Genomic DNA, 10,922 nt, shown 5'->3' on the forward strand with positions numbered 1-10,922 from the left:
GGCTAATAATAACTTAGAACTAGAACATTTATTAGAACTTTCACTTTGTATCACACAGTTGATTAAAATGTTTCTTAGATGGGACTCATGTACAATGGATTTAAGAATTAAACTGCAGGATTAGTGGAAGGATAAATGTATAACATTAGCAGCTACATAGTCTGTGACAAGAAAGATCATTATTATTTATAAGTTTATAGGAGTGCAACTCAAAGAACACTGACTTGGAAATGCCATGTACAGACAAAAAAGAGAGAAAAAACAGAATTCAGAAAGCATCTCAAGGAGAGAGAACTGAGGGGTGATGGTTCTGAAGGTTTAGGAAAAGGCTAAGCCAATATTCAGAGCTTTGTGAGGAAGTATTTGGGTAGGGAAAGTGATGAGAGGGAGGAGGTCACAACGATTGAGAGAACAAAGCAAGTATTTGGATCTGTTTGTTTTTGTTCTTCTGGCCACTGTAAGGTTATACACCACCATCCACATGTTCATAATTGATGGTGAATGATAGGAGATCCTTCTGAAGTCAGAGTTTGAAGTTATCATTGTTCCTCTATCCTAATTCTATCCAAAGGACATGTTATGCTTTATCCCTTGATGGACAATCAAGGGAAAGCATTATGATTTGTATTCCTGGAACAGCTAATGCCTGAGAGATTGGTAACATTCAGCTGGGTTCTGAACTGTGATCATTTCCCCCTCTAGTGATAATGGGGTCACCTCCAGCTCTCTGTCCTTAAGATAAAGAGATTAGCATCCATTAGCCCAATCTGCTAGACCTTTTACCCTTACTGAGGCTACCTACTAGGCACAGATACAATGATCTAAACAGGAAGCCAAATCTTTAGGCATAAATCCTGCTCAGAAGAGTAGGCAGACACAAGGTCTCATGACTCAATAATGACAGTAAAACTGAAGGGCCTTTGGTTGTATCTGGAGAACTCCAGGTTCATCTAGAACAGTAGAGTTCAAAGTGTGGTCCCCAGACTAGTGGCATTGGTATCACCGGGATTTGCTGTTGAAATGCAAATTTTGGACCCTACCCCAAAGCTAATGAGTCAGAAACTCTGGGGGTGAAATGTGCATTTTAATAAGTCCAGTACTTTCATTATTCTCTCTCCCACTGTTGGCTCCCTCCTCCAAGATGTCTTCCTTTTGTAATCATGTCTTAATTGTTATTATTATTTAGGTCTAGATTCTACATATAAGCAAAAACATATGATATTTGTCTTTTTGAGCTTGGGTCATCTTGCTCAGCTTGGTGATCTCCAGTTCCACCCATTTTCCTGTGAATGATATAATTTCTTCTTTTTATTGCTGAATAGTACTCCATTGTGTATACATACCACATTTTCTTTATCCTTTCATTTGTTATTGAGTGCTTAAGTGGATCAAAGTACATTATATATGTATGAAAATAGCATAATGAAACCTACTAATGACTACTAAAAGGGTGTCAAGGGAATTAAGAAAGAGTAATTGAGGGGTGAATTTCATCAAAGTGCATGTATGAAAACATCAGTACAAAACCCCTTTACACAATTAATTTATACTAATAAACAATTAAAAAATAAACAAGCCATGTAAGTTATTCTAATACACACTCAAGGCGATATCTCAGTCTTAGAGCAGTGACTGACTGAGACTACACAGTAGAATCAGTTGAGGAGCAAAAAACATTTTTGTATCCCCCCATCATAGTCCAGATGAACTACGTCAGAATATCTGGTGATGGGTCCTGCGCACTGGCACATTATAAAGTTTATCAAGTGGTTTCCATTCTCAGACAAGATTGACAGCTGCTACCCCAGAGATGAAGGCAGATTTCTTGGAAAGCCTTTTACTTCTTCCTCTGCCTTTTAGTTAACTAAGCAAGAACTTGTTCACACTAACTTCTAGTAAATAAGTTCTAGTTCAATTTCTTATTTAATGCAAGTAGGTTTGTTTTAAAACCACAGTTTGGGACTTTATTTTCATCTGGTTAAATAGGACCTGCATTTCAATATTTGTCTTTACACTTTTGGGGGGGGTGTTTTTACATCCAGACACTCTTATTCTATGTGTGAGGCCTCCTGCTTTGGATCATTTAAAAATTATGCCAGCAGCTAAATTCTTGATGAAAATGTTAAGTGATTACAGATCCAAACTAGAGATTCCACAAAGGATGACATTAATACTTACTCTGTAGGACTTTTGCTAGACACAAGACACATAACTTAGTCATACTCTAACCCTCATGTCTCCATCTTATTCTCAAAGATCAAAAACACACTATTTTTAATAAAATTCCTTTGCTGAAATCAAGGCAAGTTAGGTGCAGGAAATCTTCCTGACCTGTCCATTTACTATTTCCTTTATAGAAGATTATCTCACTGTTTCAGTAACTTCTACTTTGTACATAATATATACTTTTCTTTTTTTTTTTTTGAGTGGCTGTAAAATAAAAGACACTACATATTGCTCTCATACCACAACATTCATTTATTTATGCATGTTCACAAATTATTTGCTAATTAAATTCCCAAGGGTATTATCTGTTATCCTCAATGCTAATGTTCCTTCTCTTGTTTGAAAACAGGTAAAATGTATTCATTAAGAGTCTCTGACATTGCTCTGGTCCTTTGCAATGTTTCACAGAAATCCTACGCTAATGAACGGTAGTAATAGGGAAGAAGATGAAGGTGGGGAAGAGTTGGAATTCTGAGGTCTGTTTTCACCATTGCCCACTTGAACCATGCTCAGCATATGAACTAATCCCACCACATGCCCAATTAAATCATCTGGAAAGTGGAATAAAAACATTCAATAGCCATACCTGGTAGATTCCATGAGGCTTAAAAGGACAGAGGATGGGGAAACTCTTGGGAAACATAGTGCTAATCTACTGCTGCTTTGTCAGGATGTATAACAAGCTGGTCTCAGAGAAGTCAAACTTGGCCTCCTAAATTTATCTTTCCACTTCAAGGACACATACTATGACTTTGAGGAATGCAGAGACTTTTTGCACATTCTCAGTGGTTTTTGGAGCTATTACAGCCATTAAAAAGTTCTGTGCTCCTCGACCAAGAAGGGAAGATTGCGGATGGTGCTCTTTCCATTCGGTTTCAGACTCCTTATGCTGAAGATAGCCATGGGTAAAGTAAGCAATTTTCCTGAGCTTGATCTTGCTCTCTCACCTATCTGGGCCTTGACAGTGAAAGCTGGCCTTGGATTCTTCGTGAGGCAGCTGAGCAGGTAGAAGAAAATCTTGAGATGTAGGCTTTGATTCCATGCACCCTCATTTCTGCTGCATTTTATTGTCTAGAGCAAGTGACAGAGATACCCAGATTCAAGGGAAGGGAAAATGTATGCCCACCTGTTGATGAGAACTGCTACATAGCTAAATTGCAAATTACAAGGATGCAGAACATAATGGAGGATCACAGTTATTTTTGTAATCAATCATCTTTAAAAAAAATCACATAACTATGTATTGGCACTTGATCAAAACACAAGTGGCTTTTGATGTCTCCTAAGGTTTGCTATCAAAGAAGGTGGCAAGTTCATCTTGAAGGAATTCTTCTATGTTAGTTTTTCTAAGGGAAAACTCTTAAGTTTTCCCTTGGCTTTTCTTTGTTCTTCATGCACATAAACAATTTTCCTAATTCCAACAGCTTCTCTCTCTAGTTCATGTCTCTGTTTTCTTATGCAGAGAAAAACTTCTTGTTGCTGTCTTGGTACCTTCTCATTTTTCATTTATTCTTTCCTTTTGTGAGAAATGACTAATGTTAGTAATTGAAATACTCACTTTCTCAATTCCTTTCCCCTTTCCTTTAAAGTTGCTTCTAAATGTTATAGCTGGTAAAATAAACAACTCATTTTGGAAATTTTGTCCATTATTTTGCTTTACATATATTCATGTCAAAATAACTGCCAGAGTAACTTCTTCTTGTCTAAGTCTCAGTAGAGATCTGTCTGTTAGAGACCCTTCCTGATTTCTATGCATCTGGGTTTGATATTTCTCTTTGGTGAGTTCATAGCATCTTGTTCTTATTCTTTCTTATTTTTTTATAGTTTTCATAGCTATATTACAATGAGCACATTCAATTATTTCCTTTTTCTCTTCTCTATCTCTCCTGGACATGAACCCCATGAGGATAAGGACCATGAGTGAGTTCCTTGTTCGATGATCCTTCAGGAATTAGCACAGAGTCACTATTTGCTGCTACTGACTATTTATTGACTAAATAAGCACAAGAATAGCCCACAACCCATGCCAGATAGGTACCTGGCACATAAGGAATAAGAAATAACTATAGAATGGAGGGCATATTTTAAATTATGATTTCAGAAGAGAAGCTTTGGGTAACGAGCAGTATCTGACTTTAGAGAACTGAACAAAACTCTAATCTAGATAAAAATGCTTGAAAACAGTTTTACAACATCCGAGAGTACATTTTATATAATGAAACTGGCAATCAACCCGACCTGTTCCATAGATGCCTCCAAGAATACTTGGTTCCAACTGAATAAGAATAAATGGCTTGTATCTGTCATTCCTGGACTACCATGATGGAGCTAGAACATGTGTCCAAACCCTCATAGAAAGTCTCCAAAGTACTTACAGTGCATCCTGTATGCCCTTAAAACTATTTTAGGAAGAAAGAGAGATTATAGGGTCAGGAAGTAGAGAGGGATGTTCAGGTTAGAACATAGCTCCAGTATGACAAGAAGACACTGCAAGAGACTCAATGCTCAGAAGTCACCAATAGACATTCAGTCAATGTAGAGGTAGAGAGGCAGGCAGATAAGGTTGACTTATTTTTTTATTCCAAAGCTCTTGTGTAATGTTCATCTTGGAGACAGATTTCACAGTCTGATTGGGGAACTTGGATATTTAATGGCTTGAGCCATTAAAATACTAGGTCAATACTCCATGGTAGTGGTTGGGAAGCTTGACTCCAGTATTTCATACCAGGAAGGTTGGGTCATAGCTGGATATGATATGAAGCCAAAGTATCCTTCTTACCTCACAGAGTATGCTACATGTAGACCAAATACATTCAATCCCTTGAGTTGCCTTCTTAAAAGAAAGCCCCAGGTGATGGCAGATGGACAGAATTCCATGGTTCTCCTGAGAATCCATCAGGTGTAACAACCTAAATTGTCCTTAGTCCTCTCTGAGACTAAATTTTATTACTTCCAAATAAAAATAAATGGTCTTTCTCTTCCAATGAATGACAAGATAGAAGGTGTTGATTTTGGCAAAGGAAAATCATCAAGGCATGGTAGGAAGCTATAGTCCTGTTCTCTGGTTTTCCTGTTCAGAAAGGATAAGACATTGACTGAGACCAGACAGGCTTCAGTGTCCACTGATCCCCTTTGTCACAGGGTCAGTCCCAGGCCTCAAACTAGGCTTCTACAGTACTTCTGAACCAGTAATACAAGAATCCAGATTCCAGGTAGAAGAAAACTCTAGTGTTGGAGTTTTTTCTGGGCCTGGGCTTTTAGGACAGGAGTGTGGACAAAGGATAACTCTTATGTACAAACTTCTCATCCAGCCTTCCTCACATGACCATCTTTCCAACCCAGAAAGAAATGTACAAATACTGTGCTATGAAAGTGCACCATGCATGTGATTGTTGTGTGTTCTGACTAGACACAGACAGACAGTGCCAGGGCTTCACCACCACAGCCCCGAACCGACCACATGGCAGCCGTCACATATTCTAAGAATCTCCCTGAGAACTTCAACTCCAGCTTCTTTATGCTGATGTTGCAAAGAGCTCAATGCTGCGTGTCCTGAACAAGCTAGCTTCCTCTATCCTGGGAGCTTCCACATCTTGACTGTTCCTTTGGGTACTCTTAGAGCCCTTCTCCCCCAGCCATCCTCTTTTGCATTTTAAGACACATCATTTGCCATTCATTTTATCTTACAAACCATTTTCCTTCAGATCCACTTATCATGTCCTTTGTCTATTTATTTTTGCCTTTCTCTTATTTCTTATTACAGATATTACAAATATGTAGCACTTGTTATAATTTGACTTTGGTTTTTTAATTGTTTATAAGATTTTTATGTTGAGTAAAAGGAGTTTAAATTTCTGATAATTAAGCACAGCTTTTCTGTTTATGAATTGGTTCTGAATTCTAAAATGATAATAAGAAAATAGATATCATCCCTTTCCTTTCCTGTTTTAACAATTGACACTTAACGATTCTTTCCATCTGTTGTTTATATATTCCGGGATATAGTAGAAATACCATTTTATATATATACATTGTATGTTTATGTACACACATGTACATATTCATTATATACATGTTCAGATATATCATATACAATAAACATATGTGTCTTGCTTGTTATATATGAATGTCCTATTTATTAGCCACTTTTAAGTTAATTGCATTTTTCATCCATGATTTGAAATTTGTTTATTTAGATGTTTATTTACATTTTCATATACTACACTCATACATAAGCTTGGCTTCTATCTAGGCTTTTCATTATCATTTTCTTGTCATTCAATCTATTTCAGCACCAGTAGTATACAACTTGTGTTATTCAATTTATGCCCCATTTTAATTTCTGGTATTATTATCCTTACTTCAACATTTCTCTTTCTTTTTTTTATTGTTGTGCTGCAGGTACATCATAACATTCACAAAAGTTCTTAAAATATCTTAAATATGTCATAGTTGAATTCACCTCCTCCATCATTCTCCTTTATCCCCTTTACCCTCATTCCTGGAATACTTTCAACAAGTCTCATTTTTTTTCATTTACATACTTGTGCACACAGTATTCACCCACCTATACCCTTTTCCCACATCCTCCCCCCTCCCACAAGTACCAACCCACCAGACAGGACCTGTTTAGCCCTCCTGTTCTATGATATTATTAAAAAACGACATTTTTGTTAGCTTAAGATAGCTATACAAGGAGTTTCCTCATGACATTTCCATATATTCTAACCTAAATTGGTTCATCTCCTCTATTTTTCTCCTTTCTCCTTCTTATGGTGATTTCAACAGTTTTAAAAATTCTATATTCATTCTCGTGTAAGAAGTACATCAGCCATATTCATCTTATTAACTTCCTTCTTTTACCCTCCCTCTCTTGTATGTGACCTCCCCTTAGTGTGACCAGTTTTTCATAATATTGTTGTATTTATATTAGGCCTATATGCCACATATGAGAGAGAACATGAGGCCGTTGGCTTTCTGAACCTGGCTAACTTCACTTAAGATGATGTTGTCCAAACATTTCTCTTCTTAAAATGCTTTTGGCTACTAATATTCATTCCACATAAACATAAGGTTATTAAGTCAAGTTTCACAAAGAATTTGTTGGGATTTGAAATAAATTGTGTAAAATCTTAAATACAGAAATACATTGATTTAGCCAAAACTCTGTTAATGCTTCTGAATTTTAGAAAAAGCACATATTTAATATCAGTTCTTTGCATTTCAGGTTAAGTGAATTAAAGTGTTTTACCTTTTTGTTTCGATATGAACAAAACATATTTACTTTGAACTTTTGATTTTGTTATCAACAGTTCAAAAATCTATAAGTTTGTCATTGGACTTGAATTCATTTTTATTGTGGCAATAAATATGTGTATCATTTATTTCCAGTTTTATTTTGATTGATTAGTTAATGTGACCTAGACTGGTTTTTAACTGAATAAGGATTTCTTTGGGATGGCTATACAGTCACAGTTGCCAATGTACCAAGTACACTTACCAGGCTTGCTTCCTTTAATGTAAATTCACTCAAACATTTTATAGTTTAAAATCAACTGGTTTTTGCTCAAAACTTGTAAGATATTTATTTAAAATTTCATGACTATTGTGTTTTCTTAGATTCTTATATTCCTGGGAATTTTAAAAAGTCATTTGCATATTATGTTACTTGGTCAGAAAGATTCTGAACAGCATAAAATTATTATAAATGAGTCCTTTTGCTATATTTCAGAGTTTTAGATTTTCTGTGTCTGGCATTAGTATTGCATCCCTTGTCTTACGGCTTCACATTTTCTGATCTTTCCTTGCCTCTCTTCACCCTCACACGCACTTGTAATAGGATTCTTCAGAAATACAAATCAGATTTGTGTCAGTCCTTGCATGGCAGCATGTTGCCTCTGTGACAAAGCCCAGTGCCTCCAGAATATTTTCAAAGCCTTGGGAGTCCCTTATTCCAGAGTCTACAATTCCCTTACAAAGAGAGGGTGAAGCAGTGGAAGAAACAGGTGTGTTTCTCTGTGAGAAGTTCTGCCACAGGAAACTCAGAGTAAAAGCAGTTCCATCCTAACTGTGGGTGCCTCTAGGGAAGGAAGCTGGAGGAAGAGACAGGAGTTTTAGAGGTCTGGCAGCATCTTCTTTCTCAAGGGAGGAATAGGATAGACCTAAATAAATACAGAAAATAATATTATCACTTGCATCTTTAGGTAAGCATATGCACATATCTGTTCTGTTATTTTCTAAATTTTTATCTGTGTTTCAAAAGTTTCACAATTAAAATTTAAACATTATTCCAAAACATGTATCATCCCACCTTAGTATAAAGCTTTTTCCAGAAGCAAAGCAAAAGAAAGAAGGAAATGCATCTCCTATGAACCTCAAAAGTGTTTTATTACTTAATGTTAATTAAACAATTATTTAATCACTGCTGATGTGGGTGAAGAGTAGGGTGGTCACCTTGGAGAGGCAGGGACCTCAACTCACCCTCCAGCTTCAGGTCTTAGATTCAGTGCTTAACATTGAGTCTCTGCAAGAAAGAATTCAGGATAGTAAGAGAGCTTCAGCAATTTATCACAAAGCAAACACAGGACAGAACACACGCAAGGTCAAGAGTAAGCATGTCAGAGAAGTGTTGTCCTAGCTTTAACCTAGCATATATACATTTTGGGCTGTGTTCCTGAAATTCTAATCCATAATGTATTTCTTCATATTGGCCATATGGTCCAATTACTCTCTCTTCTCCTAGCATCTTACCTGAAAGGTTCTATCAATGTGTTTTTATGACTTCAGAATAGTAAGGAAGTTAAACTAAAGGCACATAAGCATTCACTTACTATCTTACAGTAATACATTTGAAGTTACTGGGGATATTTTATCATGTTTTCTTTTCAAGATCTAGTGCTTTAATTAAGCTGTTTGCAGTTCTTTTGGGATTTCTATGTGTGGAGTCTGAGTGCTAAGTGCAGGAATAAACATGACAGAGTGCAGAAATATTTCTTTGGCTATTATTTTTTTCTTATTTTTCCTTTCCCTGTCCTATGTTCTTATCTCAAGGTCACTAAGTGATATACAGATGTGTGTGTGTGTGTGTGTGTGTGTGTGTGTGTGTCTGTATGTGTATGTGTTTTCTTCTTTGACCTTCTGCCTCCCCCTTATTTCTCTTTGTAATCCACCATAAACCTCAAACAGTAAGTGCTTTTTGCAGGGCCAGATGTCATGTACATGAATCATAAAATTCAGTGTTACTGCACCATCCAGATCCCTCTCAGCTTTCAGCATACTTTATATTAACCAAGCAGCATGTTTCTTCTCAAACATTTTAAATTCATTAAAGATAAAATTCATAAAAATACACTGTTAGCATTTCCTGATAGTCACCCACAACTACATTGTTATTTCCCTCTTTACCCCATATTTAGGCACCATGAATGTCATCTCAAATTTGAGAGGAAAAGATCTAAGTCTCAGATTTGTGCAATGACCAGTAAATGACATTCTACAGCTGCTTTAGTGCAAGTGCTTTTGACAGAGAGACAGCTGGCTTTGAAGATTTATTTTTATTTTTAAGGAAGAAGCAAGTAAATACCCCATATCTACTTTCTAAAAATAAAAGGTGCCCATCTGCATTAGTTTCTGCTGTAGCCACAGGAGCCATGGCAGGGAGCCTACTAGAGTAGAAGAGTTTGGTCTTGGAGTTCAGGCATCAACACAGGTCCCTCTCAAAAAAGTCTTCCCAACCCTTGATCATCCTGGAACTCTGAATCAGTATGGACTCAGAAAGGAACAGATGTCCAACCCTGCAGACCACACACAGAAGCCTCTTTATTTACTTCCTCAAACACACACAAGACTTGGGCAACTTCCTTCTCTTCTCTGTGTCTTTCTCTCTGTCTGCAGAATGCAGATAGTTTAACATAAACTAATGTACTCCATAAGAATATATTGAGAAAATTATGGAAAACTTTTGGAACACCTGACATAGTGCAACTTCATCAGTGCCTGTGAGTTTCATTTTCCTCTTCTATTTTCCCTGCCTTGCTTTCCTTTAATGATAGAGCTATACTACCTTCTAGAGCCTGACAAGTTTATTTTCTCCAGGAATTTCAACCATCTCCAACACCCTCCTTCCTATCTCCATACACAGGCACAGATTAGACTAAAAAAAGGAAAGAAAGAAAAAGGCGAAAGGGAGGGAGGGGAAGGAGTGCAGGAGGGAGGAGAAAGATATAGTGGAAACTTTGCATCTTAATTATTTTTGTATAAGATAATACTAAAAATTTCATCTTTTTTTCTGACAGAGAGATCATCACATATGAGTGTTCAGGGAAGGCACCACAACTCTAAGAGGCTCCATTCACTTCTGCAACCATCATTAATAGTTGAATTTTTTACAGCAGTTACCCAGCAGATGGCAGCAAAGTATACTGAGGAAGAGAGGCTTTTTCTACTTCAGCTTTACAAGATAGTGTCAAAGTCAAGAGGCTCAACTGTCCATCCAGGTAGAATAGGACATAGTCAGGAGACTACTCAGTTTCACCTGAGGCCTAAAGACAATAGATGACAAAGTCATACCAATGACAGGATCAGGGCAGAGGGGGTTGTCTGCCCCTTGAAACAGGCAATGGTTTAATTAGAATTTAGATCACCTTTTTTTTTTTTCCTGAGAGGAGTATTTTCTTATCAATATTATTTGGAATTTC

Source organism: Castor canadensis, chromosome 1 (assembly GCF_047511655.1).
Source record: "Castor canadensis chromosome 1, mCasCan1.hap1v2, whole genome shotgun sequence".
NCBI classification, from domain to species: Eukaryota; Metazoa; Chordata; class Mammalia; order Rodentia; family Castoridae; genus Castor; species Castor canadensis.